General features: G+C 36.7%; 1 long non-coding RNA gene across 1 annotated transcript in view; it reads right to left on the bottom strand.

Annotated features, from left to right (window-relative positions):
* Window positions 1–2,622: 2,622 nt before the first annotated feature.
* Window positions 2,623–20,019, bottom strand: part of LOC138850624 (uncharacterized) — a 130,597-nt gene continuing 113,200 nt past the window's right edge. The window contains exon 4 of the long non-coding RNA XR_011390608.1: window positions 2,623–2,737. This is a non-coding gene — a long non-coding RNA (uncharacterized lncRNA). The remainder of the gene's footprint in view (window positions 2,738–20,019) is intronic.

Genomic DNA, 20,019 nt, shown 5'->3' with positions numbered 1-20,019 from the left:
GTAAAACAGATTACTAGTATTCAATATTTATTTCATTCTTTCATTTTTAAGAGCAAGTTCTAAATACCGACATTCTTAAATGTATGTTGCTGCACTTCCTCTTTGTAGCATTTAAATTATATCTTAATAATCATACCGTCGAAATGATTTTATACTTGCATTGAGGCTCTCATAAAAACCATGATAATATAAAAGTTAAAAGTAACATCTGTATTTGTAACATATAGATTTAAAAGGATATGGTTACTGTTAATTAATTCATCAAGTATTTATTAAGTATCTCTTAAATGCAAGGACATATTGATAATCACTGGGAATGCACGCATAAAAATAAAATTATCCCCATTCAGTTTCCTGTAATGTACTCCCTCCCTCTGCTGCCCTCAGAAAAACTCAACATTTTTGTTCATGCAAGCAGCATTGCTTCAAGTGTGAGATTTCCATTTGTTGACCAGATCAATGCCCATTCCTGTCCCCTCTCTCACTGTTACTTACTTGCCCTCATAGAGACTAGGAAAAACTATTTGTCTTTTCCAACTCCCTTGCAGTTAGGGCCAGCTACTGAAATGTAACAGAAATCTGATAGCCGTTATGTTGGAGAGGTGTGTGAAAGACACGCTTTTCTGATAAACAAGAGAGAGAAAAATTCCATCCCAGTTGCTTTCCTCCATCCTTAAATGAGGCCATGATGCTGGGAACTGTAGCATCATGAAGCAATAAGCTAATTGCTAAGATTGGCAAAGTGTAGGCCATAAAGAATGTGGAAGTGTCGTGATAAGGCTGAGCATCTCCACAGCCCTATTATGCCTCCACATGACTTCTTACTGAATAAAATGAACATTTATTTGCTTAATCCATTGTTAGGTAATTTATCATTTGCAGACAAAATCAATAGATATGTAAATTAAGTGAAAATAAATCAACCTCATAAATGCATAAAGGATTTTATGATTAGTGTCTTATTTATTTTTAAAATAGTATATATTTTCCAAAGATAGAAGGAAAATTGTAAAGCATTAATACAAGTAATTTAATTTTGTTTAGGATAGATACCACCATAGGAAGGTAATGCAATAGCTTTCTTAAAAATATAAATTATTACTGTATGATAAAGTATTAATACGTCTCTTTTAACTCTACTGATGAAACATTCATGAAAGTATAGCACCATTGTTTTTAATTAAAATTGGATTTTTCACATTATAAAAACAACATTGAGAAAATTTCAGTCATTCATTACTCTTTTTTTTTTTATTCGTCTTTAAAAATGAAAAAAAATTCTTCTACAAAAGAATTTGTACTTTATATCAGATTCTTTTTACATTCTACCGGTGCACTGCCACCAGTGGGTATTTTAGTACTCCACAAAGACGTCCTCGATTCTGTCACTGAATTCCTAGGTGCTAGGAAATGTGGCAGCTGAAGACCTGTGCACAGCTGCCTCCCTCACAGGGAATTGCTCTTATATGTATGAAACTATTTTTCCAGGGTTCTACAGGAATCCAAAGTCTGGCCTCCTGGCCTGTATGTGTGACAGCTCTGTAAAGCCATGACAGATTCAGAACTCCGCATGGGTCTGATGGAGGGCTCAGTTTTAATTGTTTCTCTTCCCACTCCATTCTTTTCATGTGTGAGAATATACCACATAAGGTTTCTGTGTATAACTAATTCCTAAAGATTAAAATATCTGACCAATATCTTGAAGATGCATTAGTAGTAACATCTGAGAAAACCAGAAAAAAGAAAATACTGTCAAAGGAGTTAATATTTTTAAAGGCACAGGTGTGTTCAAGAACCTGGAGCAATGAAAGCATCTTAGCATGGATAATGGAAGCTGGGTAGAGCATTTCAGCCATGGAGAGCCAAGACACTGTGGCAAAAATAAATGTTCCACATGAAGGATCTCTGTGAGAGAGACTCCAGTGGAAAGAAGTAGTCATCAAAGAAGGAGGTACTTTTCTCTGAAGAGAGAACTTTCACTTTGCTTATTGCCTTGTCTAAACACTGATGGAGACTGTGAATTCAAAAGGCTTCCAGAGCCTTGGCAGCTCATGACAAGAGCCTCAGGGATCACTGATGTCATAGATAAGCGTGTTAATTGTTAAATTAACAACAGGAGTCACTGTGCACCTACTCCCCATGTAGGACCTCTGTCCTCAATGAGTTGTATTATGAGAATTAACTGTAAAACTTGTTCTCACAGATGTGTATGTATGTGTGTGAGAGTGTGTGTGCAAATTGTGGAAATCTTTACTTAGAATAGAGTTGGTCTTCTGTGTATAAAGTTAATTGAAAACGAATCTTAATGGAGAATGGGACTGGGAATGGGAGAGGGAGGAGGAGGTGTGGTGGGAATGGGGGTGGGAAGGCAGGTATGTTGGGAAAAATCACTATATTCCTAAAGTTGTACTTATGAAATTTGTACTCATTAAATAAAAGGTTTCTTTGGGGAAAAAAAGAAGCTGGGTAACTATGCAAGAAATATCCATAAAAGATATTATACAACCAATAAAAAGGGTTGAATTTTATCATGTAGGCAATAGATAAAAAGGGTCAATTAAAACTGGAAGCCACATACCCAACTTCAGTGGCTTAAACAAATATTATTTTTGTCTCACCAAAATCCTAGAAGAAACGCACTGATGCCACAACTTGTCCATATCATACATCACATCTCTGCCTTTCTTGGTTTTCTTACAGGCATAAGGAGTTGGTAGAGGCTCCAAGTGTTTTTGTTCTATGTAATGGACAAAGAAACAACAAGAGAAGGTTATGGTGTGTTGTAGGGATGTGCTGCTTACAGGGAGTTAAGCTTACTTTGGGGATGCCTGCATCCTGTATTGGACTGGAAGTACAAATCCTAGCTGTTCCACTTATGACCCAACTTCCCACTAATGCATACTGAGTAGCAGCAGACTGGCTCAAGTGCTCGGCTCTTGCCACCCATGTGGGAGACCCTGATGGAATTCCTGGCCCCTGGCTTCTATCTGGCCCACATCTGACTGTTGCAGAAATGTGGAGAGTGAATCTGTAGGTGGAAGATATCCCTTTCCTTTTCTCTTTCTCTCTCTCCCCTTTCTCTATCTCATTCTGTTGCTCTCTGTTGGTCTGCTTTCAAGCAGCTGAAAAAAATAATCATTAAGAAAGAAGCAAGAAGAGAAAAAATATTAGCAGTGCCCTCTTCCCTTTTATGCATGTTATTTCCATCTTGTGAGGAAATCAAAAATTTCTCAACATCAATAAAATTCACTGTATTGAACTTTTAAGTCTGTATGCAAGAGGTGATTAAGAGAAATACAATTAGGAATGGAGATTGAGTAAGCCAACCTATGCTGCCCACAAAACTATTAAAGGATTAAGTGGAATAAGTGACAGGGTAGCATTGGAATGTGGGGAAACAGTCTGCAGAGTAAGATATTTTCTCTATTGTGATGCAAGGAAGATGCATCCTAGTGCTAGGAGTGGAAGACATGCTATAAAACAGTAGATATGGGGGCCAGCACTGTGGAACAATGGGTTAACACCCTGGCCTGAAGCGCCTGAATTCCATATGTGCGCCGATTTGAGACCCGGATGCTCCACTTCTGATCCAGCTCTCTGCTGTGGCCTGGGAAAGCAGTAGACGATGACCCAAGTCCATGAGCCCCTGCACCCACGTGGAGGACTCGGAAGAAGCTCCTGGCTCCTGGCTTTAGATCGGTATAGCTCTGGTCATTGTGGCCAATGGGGGAGTGAACCATCGAACCATCGGATGGAAGACCTCTCTCTTGCTCTCTCTGTTTCTCTCTCTGCCTTTCCTCTCTCTGTGTAACTCTGACTTTCAAATGAATAAATAAATAAATAAAACAGTAGATATTCTCAGAATTTGGAAATACATAATATTCATTTGCTGTAGGAGGCACCAATGTTTTGGAAGGTTTGAGCAACTTGGCATGTGTTTCACTTTCTTGCACGGCCATCCTCATTTGGGTATCATTGAAATGGAACACGCATTATTATTGCTATTTTAGAGATTTAGAAACCAGTATTCAAGGAAATCAAATAACTTACCCCCAAATCTCATAAATGGTAATTTTCAGAACTGTGGCTCAAATTCAAGTTCTTTCTTTTTTTTTTTTTTTTGGTGATTAAATTAATCAGGTTTGCTGTATGGATTATGGGATTTAGTATATCCCAATGAGTAATTTTCTTGTTATCTAAATCATATGCAGCAAAATTAAGAAAGGTGTATGCACTTCTATAAATAATATGTCTTTGTAAATCCCACAATACACCATGAATATAAAATTGATCCCCAGAGATGGCAGCTCAGAGCAAGAAGGTAAAAAGAGGAAAAAGTAAAAGCTGTAGAGCAGAATATTGTATTGTAAGTAAAAGTTGATGCTCAGGACAAAGGTTTCACAACTTAATAGCCGCTATACTTCATAAGTTTGATTTCATGACCATGGCCAGTATTCAATATTTGTGCTTCTTGTATTCATTTATTGACACATATGAACCTCTTAGCAGATGTCAGGAATTATCTTAGAACCTACATTCAGAAAAATAAATAATACAATTCTAGAAACAGATAATTTATTTGAACACAATTTCTATTTGGGATTATATTTTAATTCCACACTACCTTTGAAATAACTAGAAATTTTTTTAAAGAATTTTGGTTTCTGTTTTTAATTTTTTTTAAGATTTATTTATTTATCTGAAAAATGGAGTCACAGAGAGAGAGAGAGAGACACAGAGAGAGAGAGAGAGAGAGAGATCTTCTAACCACTGGTTCACTCCCTAAATGGCCACAACAGCCAGAGATGGGCTGATTGGAAGCTTCCTTCAGGTTTCCCACATCAGTAGGACCATCCTCTATTGCTTTCCCAGGCACATTAGCAGGGAGCTGGATAAGAAGTGGAGCAGCCAGGACTCAAACTGGCACCCACACGGGATGCTAGCACCACAGGAAGCAGCTTTACCTGCCACACCTCAGTGCCCACTCCAATAACTGAAATTCTTGCAATGAAGAGGAAGACTTCAGGGAAGAATCAGAAACAACACATTTTAAGCATAAAAGTATAATGGAGGGGAAAAAAGGAATTCTGTGTCTAGGATGGAATTCCAGACAATTCAATGAATCCCCTCTCCAAAGAGATAGGTTAGAACTTGTAGTATTTTATATTCAGATGGTATGGTAAAGAGAAGAGTGAGGCACATGGTAGCAAAGAGCAGAAATGACTCAGAACAGTCGATACCTGGGAAAAATACGGCCAGATTTTTTTGAAAGTTTGTATTGGTTGAGTTTGGGAGACAAGTGAAAAAAGGTAATGAAAGAAAGAAAAGGAAAAGCTAGAATTTGCCATTTGTTCTGATATAGCTTACAAGAGCTAAAATATACTTCAATTCTTTGTGAAAGGAAACCCAGAAGCATATAAAGTTGGTGAGAAGAAAGGAGAAAGAGACAATGACATGCACGAAGTGTAGCAAGTGGGACATAAGCACATCAAGGGTTCCAGTGGAGTTATTGGGTTTTGGTTTTAAAAAGGAATACATTATATCTTTGTAAATATCTGTTCATATCATATTTGATTATAAATCTTTACCTGTGTTTACTTTCTCTGATTTGACATTTGCTTTTTCTGACTCAACAGGGAGAAATACAAATATATTATTTATCAATTCAATAAAATTCTAAAAATATTTTAATATTTTCCTCAACAAATGTGAAGACACAGATTCATAAGTGTCTTCCTTTCTGTGGTCAGAAAAAAATACAATGAGACTTGTTAATATTTTCAGGAATTTCAAGTTCAGCTAATTATACTACATGTTTTTCTTCTAGAAGGAATTTCTCCAGAATTTATTTTATAGAATGATTAAATATCAATGACTCCAGAATTATTTATTTGCTAAAGCTTTATTTAATAGTTAAATTTTAACACTCATTATGTTACTAACTATAGAGGAGGTAGATCTTTTAAAATGAACTTTGCTTCATATGCAGAGCAAATATGTTTAAATTAACTTTTTCAGATGCTTAACATTTGATACTATTTTAATAAGCTAAGGACTGGAGCTTTGGTGCAGTGGGTTAAGCCACCACCTGCAAACACTGGCATCCCACATGAACACTGGTTCGAGTCTGGCTGTTCCATTTGAATCCAGCTCCCCGTTAACACACCTGGGAAAGCAATGGAAGATGGCCCAAGTACTTGGGCCCCTGCACCAATATGGGACCCCCACTGGAGTTCCAGGCTCCTGGCTTCAGCCGACTCTTGCCCGGCCATTGCAGCCAACTGGGGAATGAACCACTTGATGGAAGATTCTCTTTCTCTACCTCTCTTTAATTACGACTTTCAAATAAATATTTTTTTTAAAAAAATTTCTCTTGCTGCAAACATTTTTGAAATCCATGTATACAAAGATTCAAAAAGTTCAAGGAAAATACAAGACATCGGATTGGTAAGCACTTATGCACTTCTAACAATTGCAAAACTTATTTGTGTCTTTGTATGCATACACACTTATACCAAAATATATAAATTATAGAGATTTTAACTATCCTTTAAAGTGTTTTACCTCCATTTAAACCTTTCTTCCATCTTACACATTTTCTTTGGGTAACGTGAATTTTATGTGGAATGTTACTACTATCATTTTTTATATCATCCAATACATACTTTTGATACTTGTATTTGATTTCATAATCATAATGACTCCACATATTTAGGTATCAAATCAAAGAATCGTAGGTACATTTCTCATGGGCTTTTATTTGAAGGTAAATTTTCCTATATGTGAGTTCAGAAAACTGAATTTTTTCTCCAAATTTTATCAAAGGATAACAATTGGGGAATATAAACCTCCCGAGTCCTTTTATCTTCTAAACAGCTTTCTTTTGGCTTTTACCTAAAGCATAGTTTGGTTCAGTGAAGATTTTTTTGATAGCTATGTTTTGCCCCTGAAGTGGAGGCTTTTTTATTGTCTTGAACATTTTGAATGAAAAAAAAAAAATGTATCTGATGCATTTTACCTTTGTAAATTGTCAGGATTTAAAATTACACTATTCTTGTGTGTGTCTCCTTTTTAAAAAGCATTATTTCATTCTATTTACTTGAGAGGCAGGAACTCAATCCAGACCTCCCACATGTGCAGCAGGGACCCAGGTACTTGAGGCTTCATCAGCTGTCTCCCCATCAGCAGGAGCCAGTGGTGCCAGGACTCACACCCAGGGACACTACGACTGGAGAGAGCATCTCAAGTGGTTTTTTAATGGCTATAGTAAAGACCCATCTGTTTGTATATATTTTTCCATGTTGGATGCCTCCTGAATTATTTTTTTATTTAAAATTTAACAATTTCATCAGGATATGTTCAAGTTGAGGTTTCTTTCTACTATTTTTTCATAGTTTGCTTAAAGGATGCACACATTAGGAAAGACAGAGTGACTTCAAAAAGTCCAAAGAAAAAGTAAAATTAAAAAGTGAGTTTATTTTGGTGCAAAATTTTTTTGAAATCTTTGCAGTTTTTCCTTTATCTGAAGTTTCCATGTTTTTTTTAAATCTTCATATTTTAGTAATAATTTTGATATTTTTGTTATTACATTGATTAATATTTCTCTTCTATGTGTATTTTGATTCCTAAAAACCTCATTAAATGTTCTTGAAATTCCTGAATTCATCTTTTATGCTTTTGACAATTTTGTAATCATGTCCATTTTTTATTAGTCATTTTTCCTTGAGTTACAGCAGAATTATTCAGCTTATTTAATTCATTGATTAAGTAATCTGAAGTGTCCACTTCTATTTCACTGCTTCACTAAGTTCTGTTTTTAAATTATGAATACATTTTATGCTAAAAGACATATATTTGTATCATACATCATTTTCCTTTTTGTAAAAACAATACCCTTGAAAAACTTGCCGAGATTATATATTATAAGTTTTCTTTGTTCTTGAAGAGAAAAACAGAGACAGGGACATAAAGGAAGAGAGAGTAGAATTTTTCCAGAACAGTTTCCTTCTTACATTCCAAGCTTCTCTTTCTTCCTGAATTCCTTAGAGATTCCTCATTGATTGGTTGCGACAATTCTACAAATTATAGGTAACCCCATTTTATGCTGAAACAAGGGGTTAGAGATAATTCAAGCCAATTCCATCAGCTATCCTACAGAAAATTCTAATAACATCTGGTCAATTGACTATGTACTTTGCTATGGTTTGAATGTATCTTCCAAAGTTCATGTGCTAGAAATTTAATCCCCAATGCAAATATGTTGATAGATAGGATGTTTAATAAGAGATTGAGTCATAAGTGCTCTACTTATTTAGGATTGAATTCCTGATGAAAGAATGAGATTAGCTAACTTCCCTTTCTCTATATATATAAATATATTTCATTTATATTTAAATATAAATAGATTTCATATAGATATTTCTATTTATTCAAAGTCGGAGTTAAACACAGAAAGAGAGAAAGACAGAGACAGAGAGTGAAAGAGATCTTCCATTTGCTGCTTCACTCCTCAAATGACCACAATAGCAGGGACTTGCACAGGCTGAAGCCAGAAACCAGGAGATTCATCCTAGCCTCCCGCATGGGTGGCAGGGGCCCACATACTTGGGAGCTTTTCTAACCACTGGTTCATTCTCCAAATGGCTATAATGGCCAGAGATTTGCCTATCCAAAGCCAGGAGCCAGGAGCTTTATCTGGATTTCCCACTTGGGTACAGGGGCCCAAGCACTTGGATCATCTTCTGCTGTTTCCCAGGTTCATTAGCACCGAGCTGGATTGGAAGAGGGTATTTGGACTTGAACAGATGCCAGCACTTCAGGCAGTGGCTTTACCTGTTGTGCCATGGCGCCAACCTCAAAATATATTCTTTAAAAGTGCTTTTTGGTAGAGTCTTCTGAAAGTCAGATGGGTCAATAAAGACATTGTGTGCACAGAAAAGCATCAAAATGAGAAGAGAAAACAAACTGAATCCAAATTCAGTTTCCTTTAGGTAGAAATAAAATAATTTGCCATTATATTATTTTTTGAAGGCTGCTAACTTCAGCAATTAAACCTATGAATCCCAAGCCAATGAAGTGACAAAGACTTCCTCCTTAACCATCCTACAGTCAGGATCCTTCTCAGCTGGGACTCATCCTTGACTTTCAAGTACAACTCCCAGAACAAATGATATTATTCACTGTCGCACTAAGAAACTTGAGCACAAGCACAGGTGTCATCAATTCAAGGCTATGTCCATAAGATGACCCCAGTACTGTTTAAAATGTTTTCTGAGACAGTTGAACATTACCAAAGGAATTTACTGTTTGTTCCGACTAAAATCTGGCAATAGGTCCCTCAACTCCCTCTTAGAGCACTTCCTTCACACACCTTGTAATTCTAAATCCTTTTTCTGCCTCTTTGACATATGAATCTTCTAGCAGTGAAATTGTTTCTCAAGGACGTAGGAGCCATGCCCTAGAAATGCAAACCTAGCCCTGGTGGTGGGGAAGGGAGGCGGGGAGTAAGGGCCTCGCTTTGTTGAGTGTCTTGTTCCAATATGCAGAATGACCTGTCATGAAGATATGTTCTTCCAGCTAAGGACCAACTAATAAACCCAGATGGCCCAACTACATTGAACAACCCTTTCCTTGCTTACAATTTCCCTCACTCTGGCTTTAAAACACCCAGTTACCACTCTATGGATTGGAGTTGAATGCAGGTAACTTGAAGCGTCTTTCTTCTACATTAGTAGTACTAAATAAAATCTGACTTGGCACCTTAAACATTTATCTTTACCACAGTCAACTTATTCTCAAACTTTAGTGTACACAAGAATCATCTGAGAGCTGATTAAACAAAGATTCTTAATTCCCGCCCAAGAGATTCTGGCTTAGTAAATCTGCATGGGACCCAAAGTTCTCCGTGATTACTTCCCCAGGTAGGGCTAATGCTGTCCAGCAACCATACTCTAAGTGGTGCTGGTCCCACTCAGTCATTTTCACCTTAGTCTTTGAGAACAAGGAAACTAGAGGACAAAAGAAAAGTAAGAGAAGATTAAAAACTGAAACTTTATGTGGACATGTACATTCAGCTGTTAGGTATGTGAAGTTTGTTATTTTCAAATTTATGACATGTGTCTTCTGTGATTGACAAGCGTCTGATCTAGTTCTAATTTCCTAGGGAGGGAGGAAGGAAGGCGAGGTAGGGTGAGCTGGGAAATAAGACATAATGCTCTTTTATAGTTAAATGATTTTTCTCATAAATATGTTATATAGTCAGGAGAAACTCTTCCATAAATAACGAAATTATCTGGCAACATGAATTTTATTAACTCACAGTGTAAAAGAGATGGGAATCAAGTGTGTTTCATACAGCAGAAAACAACCACTTCAAGGACTCTAGGGATTAGAGAGTTACAGAAGATGCAAAGTAGAAAGCAGATTAGCAATGCAGAGGAGTAGAGAACAAGTAGTAAGAATCTGAGACAAGAGATGAGTCAGAGGCCTGGTAATCATTTGAATGAGGAAAGAGGAGTGGAAGGGGAGTCAGGAGGTAACAGATTTTTCTTCTATTTTAATCACTTCATAGACACATGCCCTCAGAAAAGTCACTTTAGAATTCTTGAGTGCTTCGTTCCATCACCTAGTAAATGAAGATGTTCATATAGTCTATATTTCTTAGCCAAAATTCCGTATTGGAGTTGCATGTGGAAAAATTTGAAAATACACATGGCCAGGCTTTTCTTGGATAATTTGACTCAGTGGGACTAGATAATGATGCAGAATCTGGAAATCTCTCAGTCAGTTCTCATGCACTTTGTGTTTCCAGAAATGCTGTGCTAAATGATCATTGAATATCTTGATAATATCATTTGATTTATTCAGACATAGAAAATTGATAGCTATCATTCAAAGATGGACCAGGGATTCTTAAATATTAGTTAAAATCATCATATTAGATAAGAATTTGATAAATCTATATGTTTATAGGAAATTTAATATTTTTAATCTTTACTTCCACATACTGATGACCATAACATTATACTAGGTTATTCTGATATAAATATGCAAAATAAAACACTCAAAACCAAAAATTCCTATCATTGACTGTTTAAAAACTAGTGTACCCTTGTAGAGGAAATCTATTCCTGTTGCCTTCCAAGAAAGCATATTATCAAGGCATGAAATGAACCCCACTTTTCTACAACTACCTGTGTAAATTTGGCTACTCTGAAAAGCAGCTGTCAAAAAAAAAAGTTAAATAAGCAGGAGTTCATAAGGAAAATTCGTATGTAAAGGAAGCATGGAAGGATTCAGGAGTGACTGAGCAAATCATCAGACTGCTGTAAAATCTGAACACAGCGTGAAGAAAAGTGGGAGGGAATTCTGGTTGAACTATCATCTGAGCCATGTAGGGACAGACTGAACAAATCCATTGGGGAATCCTTGAGCCCCCATGGGCCAACATGGGAACTGTGTCCCTCCTCGGAATGGGTTTGTCTTGGTATTCCCAGCACACTCAGTCACTGGCTAAAGACAGCCTTTGAGAAACGTAGCCTTGGTGCAAATTCACCCACGGGTTTAAAGCATAGTGCCTGAGTTTCCTCATCAATTACATTCCCTAAAGGAAGTCTGCAGAGTACATTCTCATTACTGGTAGACCACCCCCACTCATTCTTAGAAAATAGATTTATTTATTTAGCCAATCACAGGAGTCCCTGCCTGACGTCTGGTGCCAGCCTGGATAAGCAACTTAGCTCTAGGAACAGGCTGAAATTATTGGAATAAGACAGCATTTTATTTTCATTAGCATTGTTGGCTTTAAAAATGCTTTTAGCACTGTTAACCATAAAAATCTTTTTAAGGCTATCTTCTTTAGCCACCTCATGGAGGGAGACAAACAGGGGATGAAGTTAAAACAGGAAAAAAATAGAAATAAGAATCAGATTAAAGACAGATTGTTAATCATATCAACTGAATTCATGAATCCATGTGAATCATTTTGCCCTCATCTACTTCCCAGTGACTTGAAACTATACATTTCGTTTTTAAGCCAATTTGAATAGGTTTTCTATTAATTGCAATGAGAATCTTGTATAATGTAAGTTGTCTAATTAAATTTTTAACAAACTTCATTGAAATCCTCACTTTCCAGATAGGAATAAGACCCAGAAAGATAGCCATTTCTCTGAAGTTATCTCAACTGAGTGAACTAGGACACAAAACCATGCTTTCTTAATTGAAACTCTGTTGTCATTCAATCACTTATACAAAATTGACTTTTTAAAGTTTTTCCTGATGAATATAAATTTCTTTCATGTTTTATTGTGAATTATAGGAAATAATCTCTTTATTTTCTACACATAGTACTATGTCTGTGACTGATTTAATCCTCTCACTATGGATAGCTTCATAGAACTAAGAAATCAGTATTAAAAACTAATAAAATCGCCTAAATATAGTACTCTACATTTTATTATATTATTGAGTTTCCTCTCATAGAATTATGCAAGAGGTCTCATGTAATATTATTATTTATACCATTTAATGAGTACATTTTGATCTACATTTACTTGTCATTTGACATATGTTTCTAATTTATATAAGCCTCATGTGCTTATGTCTGCTATTGCTTAATGTCAAGAATGCAAGAACTTTTATACTTAAAACTGAGTGCTTCAAATTACCTTCTCAAATAAGTCTAATGAATGGTAAATGTGAACAGATCAATGTGTAATAAAAGACTGTTATATAGTGCATGTTCAACTATGAAATTTTTTAAAACCTACATTGTTTACTTTGTATATAATTATATGATATTTTTATAAATGACATGTAATGTTGATTTTTGTACATATTAATAATAGAAATAATTTCTGGTTTTTTAATATTAAGATGATGGTGGCATCATGAAATTCATTTATTCTAGAACCCTGAAGAGAAATTTTGAAGAAGGAATTAATCTTAAAAGCTATCAAGAATAATCTCACTAATTTACAGACGAAGAAACTAGGTTCTGTAAATTATTTTTTTAATTTTGTTTTGACAGGCAGACTGGACAGTGAGAGAGACAGACAGAGAGAAAGGTCTTCCTTTTCCGTTGGTTCACCCCCCAACGTTCTGCAGCCGGCGCACCGCGCTGATCCGAAGCCAGGAACCAGATCCTTATCCTGGTCTCCCATGGGGTGCAGGGCCCAAGCACTTGGGCCATCCTCCACTGCACTCCCTGGCCACAGCAGAGAGCTGGCCTGGAAGAGGAGGAACAAGGACAGAATCCTGCGCCCTGACCAGGACTAAAACCTGGGGTGCCAGCGCCGCAGGCATATGATTAGCCTATTGAGCAGCGGCGCTGGCCATTTTTTAAATACCAACACATTTTTTTTTATAAATTTATTTATTTGAAAGGAAGAATTACAGAGAGGCAGAGGCAGAGTGAGAGAGAGAGATCTTGCATCCGATGGTTCACTCTCCAAATGGCCGCAATGGTCACAGCTGAGCCAATTCAAAGCAAGGAGCCAGGAGCTTCTCCCTGGTCTCCCATGTAGGTGTAGTGGCCCAAGCACTTGGGCCATCTTCCCCTGCTTTTCTAGGCAGATTTGCAGGGAGCTGGATCAGAGGTGGAGCAGCTGGGACTGGAACCAGTGCCCATAAGGGATGCCAGCACTGCAAACAGGTTTTATCCTGTATGCCATAGTGCCAGCCCCAGATTCTGTACATTATTGTTACCTGCTTAACATTGTCCACAGTGGCTTCCTCAATCTGGGACTAGATCCACCTCACCCTATTTCCATGACTTTAATCATGCCATTGAGTTTGCTCTCCTCAGGATTAGCAAAATGATATTGGCTAATTTTTCCTTTGGTGTATTTTTTTGAGTTCCAGTAATTCAACTTTTGCAGGTGCTTTGTATTGTTTGAAATCATTTGCAGTTATAATTGACGATAAAATTGGAGCCAAATTCTAGATTGTAATTCTCACCCCAAAATCTCCCCCTTCAAGTAGATCATATTATTTATATAATTGCAAGATCTGTCTAATTAGATATTAAAGACAGAAATAAGTTCTCTGCTGTTGTCAGAATGTGGTGGCTATAGATGAACAAAACTGAGGAGACCCAATTCTTCCTGTGAAATACAATTTAATTTATAGTGTAGGTTGGCCAATATAGTTATTTTAGATGATACTGGGGCCCACATTGCAGCATAGCAGGTTAAGCTGCTGCCTGCAATGCAGATGCTGCCATTCCATATGGGCCCTGGTTCATGTCCTGGCTGCTCCACTTCCAATCCAGCTCCTTACTAATGCGTATGGGAAAGCAGAAAATGGCTCATGGCCTTGGACCCCTGTGCCCACTTGGGAGACCCAGAAGAACATCCTGGCTCCTGACTTCTACCTGGCCCAGCCTTGGCAGTTACAGTCATTTGGGAAATAAATCAGTGTATGAAAGATTCTCTCTCTCTCCCTCCCCCACTCCCTCTCCCTCTCTCCCTCTGTCTCTACCTCTTTCTCCTTAACTCTGCCTTTCAAGTAAATAACTAAATTTAAAATTTTTTTTAAATGAGACCAAAGTCATTTTTACAGATTTCGTGTCTTCTCCACAATCATCAACATGTGCATGCAATGTAACCAATATATTATCTCTTCTTCAATCCCAGAATCATTTCTTTAGATCCAGGTCCTGTGATTTCTCGCCTGAGTTAGTGAAAACATCTCCATGTCAGAGTCCTTCTCTGAAATGTTCCTTCCTCCAGTCTCACCCCTACTCAGCAAGCAGAGTGATCTCTATAAAAGTCAATTCTGATCAAGTCACTTTGATAAAGTCCAAGAATCTTGAAGAAAAGTTCAAACTCCTTAGCATGGCGTCAAAAGGCCCTCTGAGGTCTCTACTGTCTTATCTCCTATCACCATCCCTCCCCCTTCCGTCATTCAACATCCAGATTTTTTTTTTCAGTTTCCAAACATGCTACTTTGTTTTATACCACTCAGCCTTCCAACAGAAGCCCTCCAGTCAAAAATGCTCCTTTTCCAGTTTATCTCTGATGGTATGTCACACTTCAAGATAAAGCCCAGATATCACCTCCACTCCTTTATTAACCTCACAGTCTAGGTTAAATCTCCATCCTCTGGGCTCAAATAGCAGCTGGTAGCACTACATGATAGCATTTATTGCATAATAGAATAATCATCTATGTATGTGTTTGCCTTTTCTAACAAAACTAAACTATTGGAGATGGTATCTAGTTCATTATTTATTCTCAGCCTCTGGCATAGTCTGGAAACATTATGTAGTATTTGTACAAGTGTTGGCTGCTGAATTGACTATTTTGTTGATTCTCTCTCTAGTGGCAGCCCCAGAGTCTCACCATCTTCAGCTTCTATTCAGGTCCCAGGAGCACTTACCCCAGATTTTAGGAGTGCACAATTACCACACTTTCTTTCACAACAGACTTTGTGAATGTTTTAACCAAAAATAGATTTAATTTCTGCCCAAATGGAACTACAGCACGTTGTGCAGGCTTGGCCACTTATTTTAGAGAGTGGAGGCACTGAGGGACTTCAGAGAGTTGCACTTGAGTTCCATGACAGCAGTGCTCCAAGGAGATCACCTGTTCTTTCCCAGACTTGTATTCTGAAGTCAAGGTTTTCAGCACAAGGTCATGTTCTTTGAGCTACCCAGGATGGTAACTTTAAAATCACTTACTGTAATATTTCTGAGTCTTAGTTTTCTTATGAGTCAAATGACAATAAAATCAGTACTGAGAACTTGCATGAAATAATGCAGTTTATGTCCAAGAGAAACTTTTTTTAAAGATTTATTTATTTATTTGAAAGTCAGAGTTACACAGAGAGAGAGGAGAAGAGGCAGAGAGAGACACACACAGAGAGAGGTCGGTCGGTCTTCCATTCACTTGTCCACTCCCCAAATGACTTCAATGGCCACAGCTACACCGATCCTAAGCCAGGAGCCAGGAGCTTCTTCTGGGTCTCCCACTTGGATGCAGGGGCCCAAGAACTTGGGCCATCTTCCACTGCTTTTCCAAGCCATAGCAGAGAGCTGGATGGGAAGTGAGCAACCGGGACTTGAACAAACACCTATATGGGATGCCAACACTTCTGGAAGCAGCTTTACCCACTATACCACAGCACCAGCTCCAGTCCAAGGTCAACTTTAAACTTAATTTGGCACAAGGGCAAAACATTGTAGGTTTGGTGAACCAGATCATTACATAATAGAAGTTGGGACAGCAGAGTTATGAGAAATCTAGGCAGGATCGGGACTACACATGAGTAAATCCCAATAATTATTTTTAAAATTTACACTAACTTTTGAAAGACAAATAACTGTTTATACACGACAAAGGATTCAGGGGCACAGAAAAAAAGAAAAGCAGCAATTGAAAGGCATAATACATAGGCATAGAGTAGACTACTGCAGAAGCAGGGCAGAAAGTTAACCACATGTCACTATTCAGAGAAAACAGAATCAAAAACTTCTACAATGATTTATTCATGATGTCCAGAACACAATTAAAACTCATCAGTTATGCAATTACAGAAAAAAAAAAAACCAAGAAGCTATTACCCATGCCTTCTCTGAAAAGGAATCAATTTAAAAATCTGATTTTACAAGAGCTACAATAAGTATGGTCACAAACTCAAAGTAAAATTAGACATAATGACTGAGGGCAAACTGAAGCAGAAAAACAGAAATAGAAACAAACAAACAAAAAACATTCTAAAGCTAAGCATGCAATACCTGGGGATGTTAAAAATTACTCTATGGACTGCTATATTCCTAAAGCTGTACCTATGAAATTTGTATTTATTAAATAAAAACTTTACAGTAAGAATAAATAAAATAATAAATAAAAAGTAAATAAATAAACAAAATGATATGAAAATTACTCTATGTGCTTAACAGAAAATTCAAGTGGAAGGCACAGTGAATTTGAAAATACATTAGTAGCAATTATACAGTTTGAAATATTAAAAAAAAAAAACAGAATTTGAAAGACATGTGGGATGATATCTAGTTATCTAATCTCAATGTAAATAGATTCCTAGAAAGAGAGAAGAAAATAGAAACAAATTTTGAACATAATCTTCCCAACTTTTAAAAGCATCAACTCAAATTTTCAAAGAAACTAAAACAACATAAATAAAAACATACCACACCTAAGTGTATTATAGTTCAACTGCCAAAATCCACAGAAAAACTAATGATTTTAAAGGCAGTAAGGGGGCCCAGCATTGTGACATAGTGGGTAAAGCTGCCACCTGCAGTGCTAGCATCCCATATGGGTACCAGTTCAAGGCCTGGCTGCTCCATCCTGGCTCATGGCTATGGATTGGCACAGCTCCAACTTTTGCAGCCATTTGGGGAGTGAACCATTGGATGGAAGACATATCTCTCTCTCTCTCTCTCTCTCTCTGCTTCTATCTCTCTGTAATTCTGCCTTCAAATAAAGAGACATATATTTTTAAAAAAGCAGTAAAACTACATGTGAAATATAAGGGAACAATGATATACATAACAATTGCTTCTCAAAAGAAAACAATGAGGTCACAAACTTCAGTAGAGGAAAAAGAACTTTTTTGAATGTAAAGGAATGACAATGATCTAAAAATAATATAAGTGTAAGTAGGTTTTGATAAACCAAATTTGCATACTTTAATCCTAGAGACATCATTAAAAATAATGCAAAGTCATATAACAGTAAAGGCAATTAATAATCAAAACTACATAGAAAAAATTTTTGAACCAAAATGGTAGAGAAGGAAGAACAGAAAAATAAAAACTCATGGCATCAAAAGAATCTCAGACCTAAATACAACCATACTGATTATTTTGCTAAATACTTATAGATATCATTTATTATAAAACACTCTAATTAGGCCGATGCCGTGGCTCACTAGGCTAATCCTCCGCAGCGCTAGCACTCCAGATTCTAGTCCCTGTCGGGGCACCGGTTCTGTCCCGGTTGCCCCTCTTCCAGTCCAGCTCTCTGCTGTGGCCCAGGAAGGCAGTGGAGGATGGCCCAAGTTCTTGGGCCCTGCACCCACATGGGAGACCAGGAGGAAGCACTTGACTGCTGGCTTCGGATAGGCTCAGCGTGCCGGCCGTGGTGGCCATTTTGGGGGTGAACCAACGGAAAAGGAAGACCTTTCTCTCTGTCTCTCTCTCTCTTACTAACTCTACCTATAAAAAAAAAAAAAAACCCTCTAATTAAAAAGTTCAAGTTTCAGTCTTGGCGAAAAAGCAAGATTGCCAGATTGAAATGAATTTAAGACCTATCTACTTGTCATTTAAAAGGAAAATATTATAAATATGAATACACAACTATGTTAAGAGTAAAATGAAAGAAAAAGTTAAACTGTACAAGGAGTTAGCATAAAAGGGGATATTATCATAATAAAAACATGCTTTTAAGATAAAGAATATTATCAGTAAAAAGGGACAGTTTTTAATGATAACTCTCAGTATAGAAAAATACAATAATTATGCATATGTACAAATAATACGACTTCAAAATAAATTATAAAAAAGTTAATGGAAATAACATTCCTCGTTGAAGATTTTACTACTCCCCATAGAAATGCATTTTAAAAAATAATAAAAGTGATGAAACTCTAGAAAAACTGATGAAGTAACAAAAAAAGAAAGTGTGAATAACCAATACCATCAATGAAAAGAGGTATGTCACCACAGATCCCATAGACAGGAGAAGGGTTGTAAGAAAACATGAACAATATGTATAAACCCACTTCTCCAAAAACTAAAAAGATTGATTGAGCTTATTGATTATTTCTATTAATGACTTGTGCTACAAGTGGTAAGTTATAGAGTATCATCCCTCATAGACATAGATGTAAAAATTCTTAGCAAAATATTAGGGAATTGAATCCAAAAATACATAAAAATCATGGTGCATTAAGGCAACATATAATTTATCCCCAGAATGTAAGACAAGCTTAATATTTGAAAATATCCGGCATAAAATATATTATGTTGACAGAAAATAACATGATAATCTGCTGAAAAATTGACATAATGCCTACTTGTCACTCTCTAAATGTCTCATCAAACTGAACACAAAATAGAATTCCCACAATCTGATAAATGGGAACTATAGATGATCGACATCCACTGGACGTTTTCTCATTAAGATCTGGATTTAATCAGATATGTTTATTTTCATCTCTTCTATTCTGTGTGCCTGGATGTCCTAGCCAATACAAGGAAGTATATAATAAATAAATAAAAGACATTAAAATTTGAAAAAATGTGCAGTTGTCTCTATGCACAGGTAACATCATTGTTTACATATAAATCCTAAGAAACTTAATGTTCCTATTAGAGGTTATAAATGATGTTTCAAGCTTTCCCAAAAAAATCCAATATGCAGAAAATTGTTATTTTTCCATAAAAACAGCAAACAATTGAAGAGTAAAATTTTAGTAACACCAAAAGCCAAATACTTAATAAAAGTCATTTGAAGTCTTTCAATGAAAATTTAGAAATATTAAGAGATTGATGTGCCAGGCTTATATACTGAAAGACTCAATATCCCTACAATATAAGTTTTTCCTAAGTTGATTCACAGACTCAATCAAAAAAATCAGCTTATCAGGATTTTTTACTATCTGTCTGTGATAGGCAGAATTCTAGAATGTCCCACAAGATGCCCCCCCCCAGCATTTATATCCTTAAACTCTGAAAAAAAAATGCAAGAGAATCTCAACAGAATTTTGCAAGAAAATAATGTATGATAAAAGGGAATCTTTATTTAAGGGAGCAGTTTGTGAACTGGAGAAGTGCAGTCGCTGGCATAAGATAATAGTGTGCTAGGAAGGAAAAAGAGGGAGGTTGTGCAAAACAGATTCTGGCTCAAGTTCCCCTTTCTGGCCCACTATACAAATGCGGAGTGCATGCTTGTGGGAAAGTGCTGAGTCCCAATTGGTTGATTTTTAAAACTGACCACAGGTGAGAGTTCATTAGTTAGGTCCAGGTGGCCAACTGAACTGTTTATGTCAGCA

This window comes from Oryctolagus cuniculus, chromosome 7, assembly GCF_964237555.1.
Source record: "Oryctolagus cuniculus chromosome 7, mOryCun1.1, whole genome shotgun sequence".
NCBI lineage: Eukaryota > Metazoa > Chordata > Mammalia > Lagomorpha > Leporidae > Oryctolagus > Oryctolagus cuniculus.
This window is presented reverse-complemented; position numbering and strand designations above follow the sequence as displayed.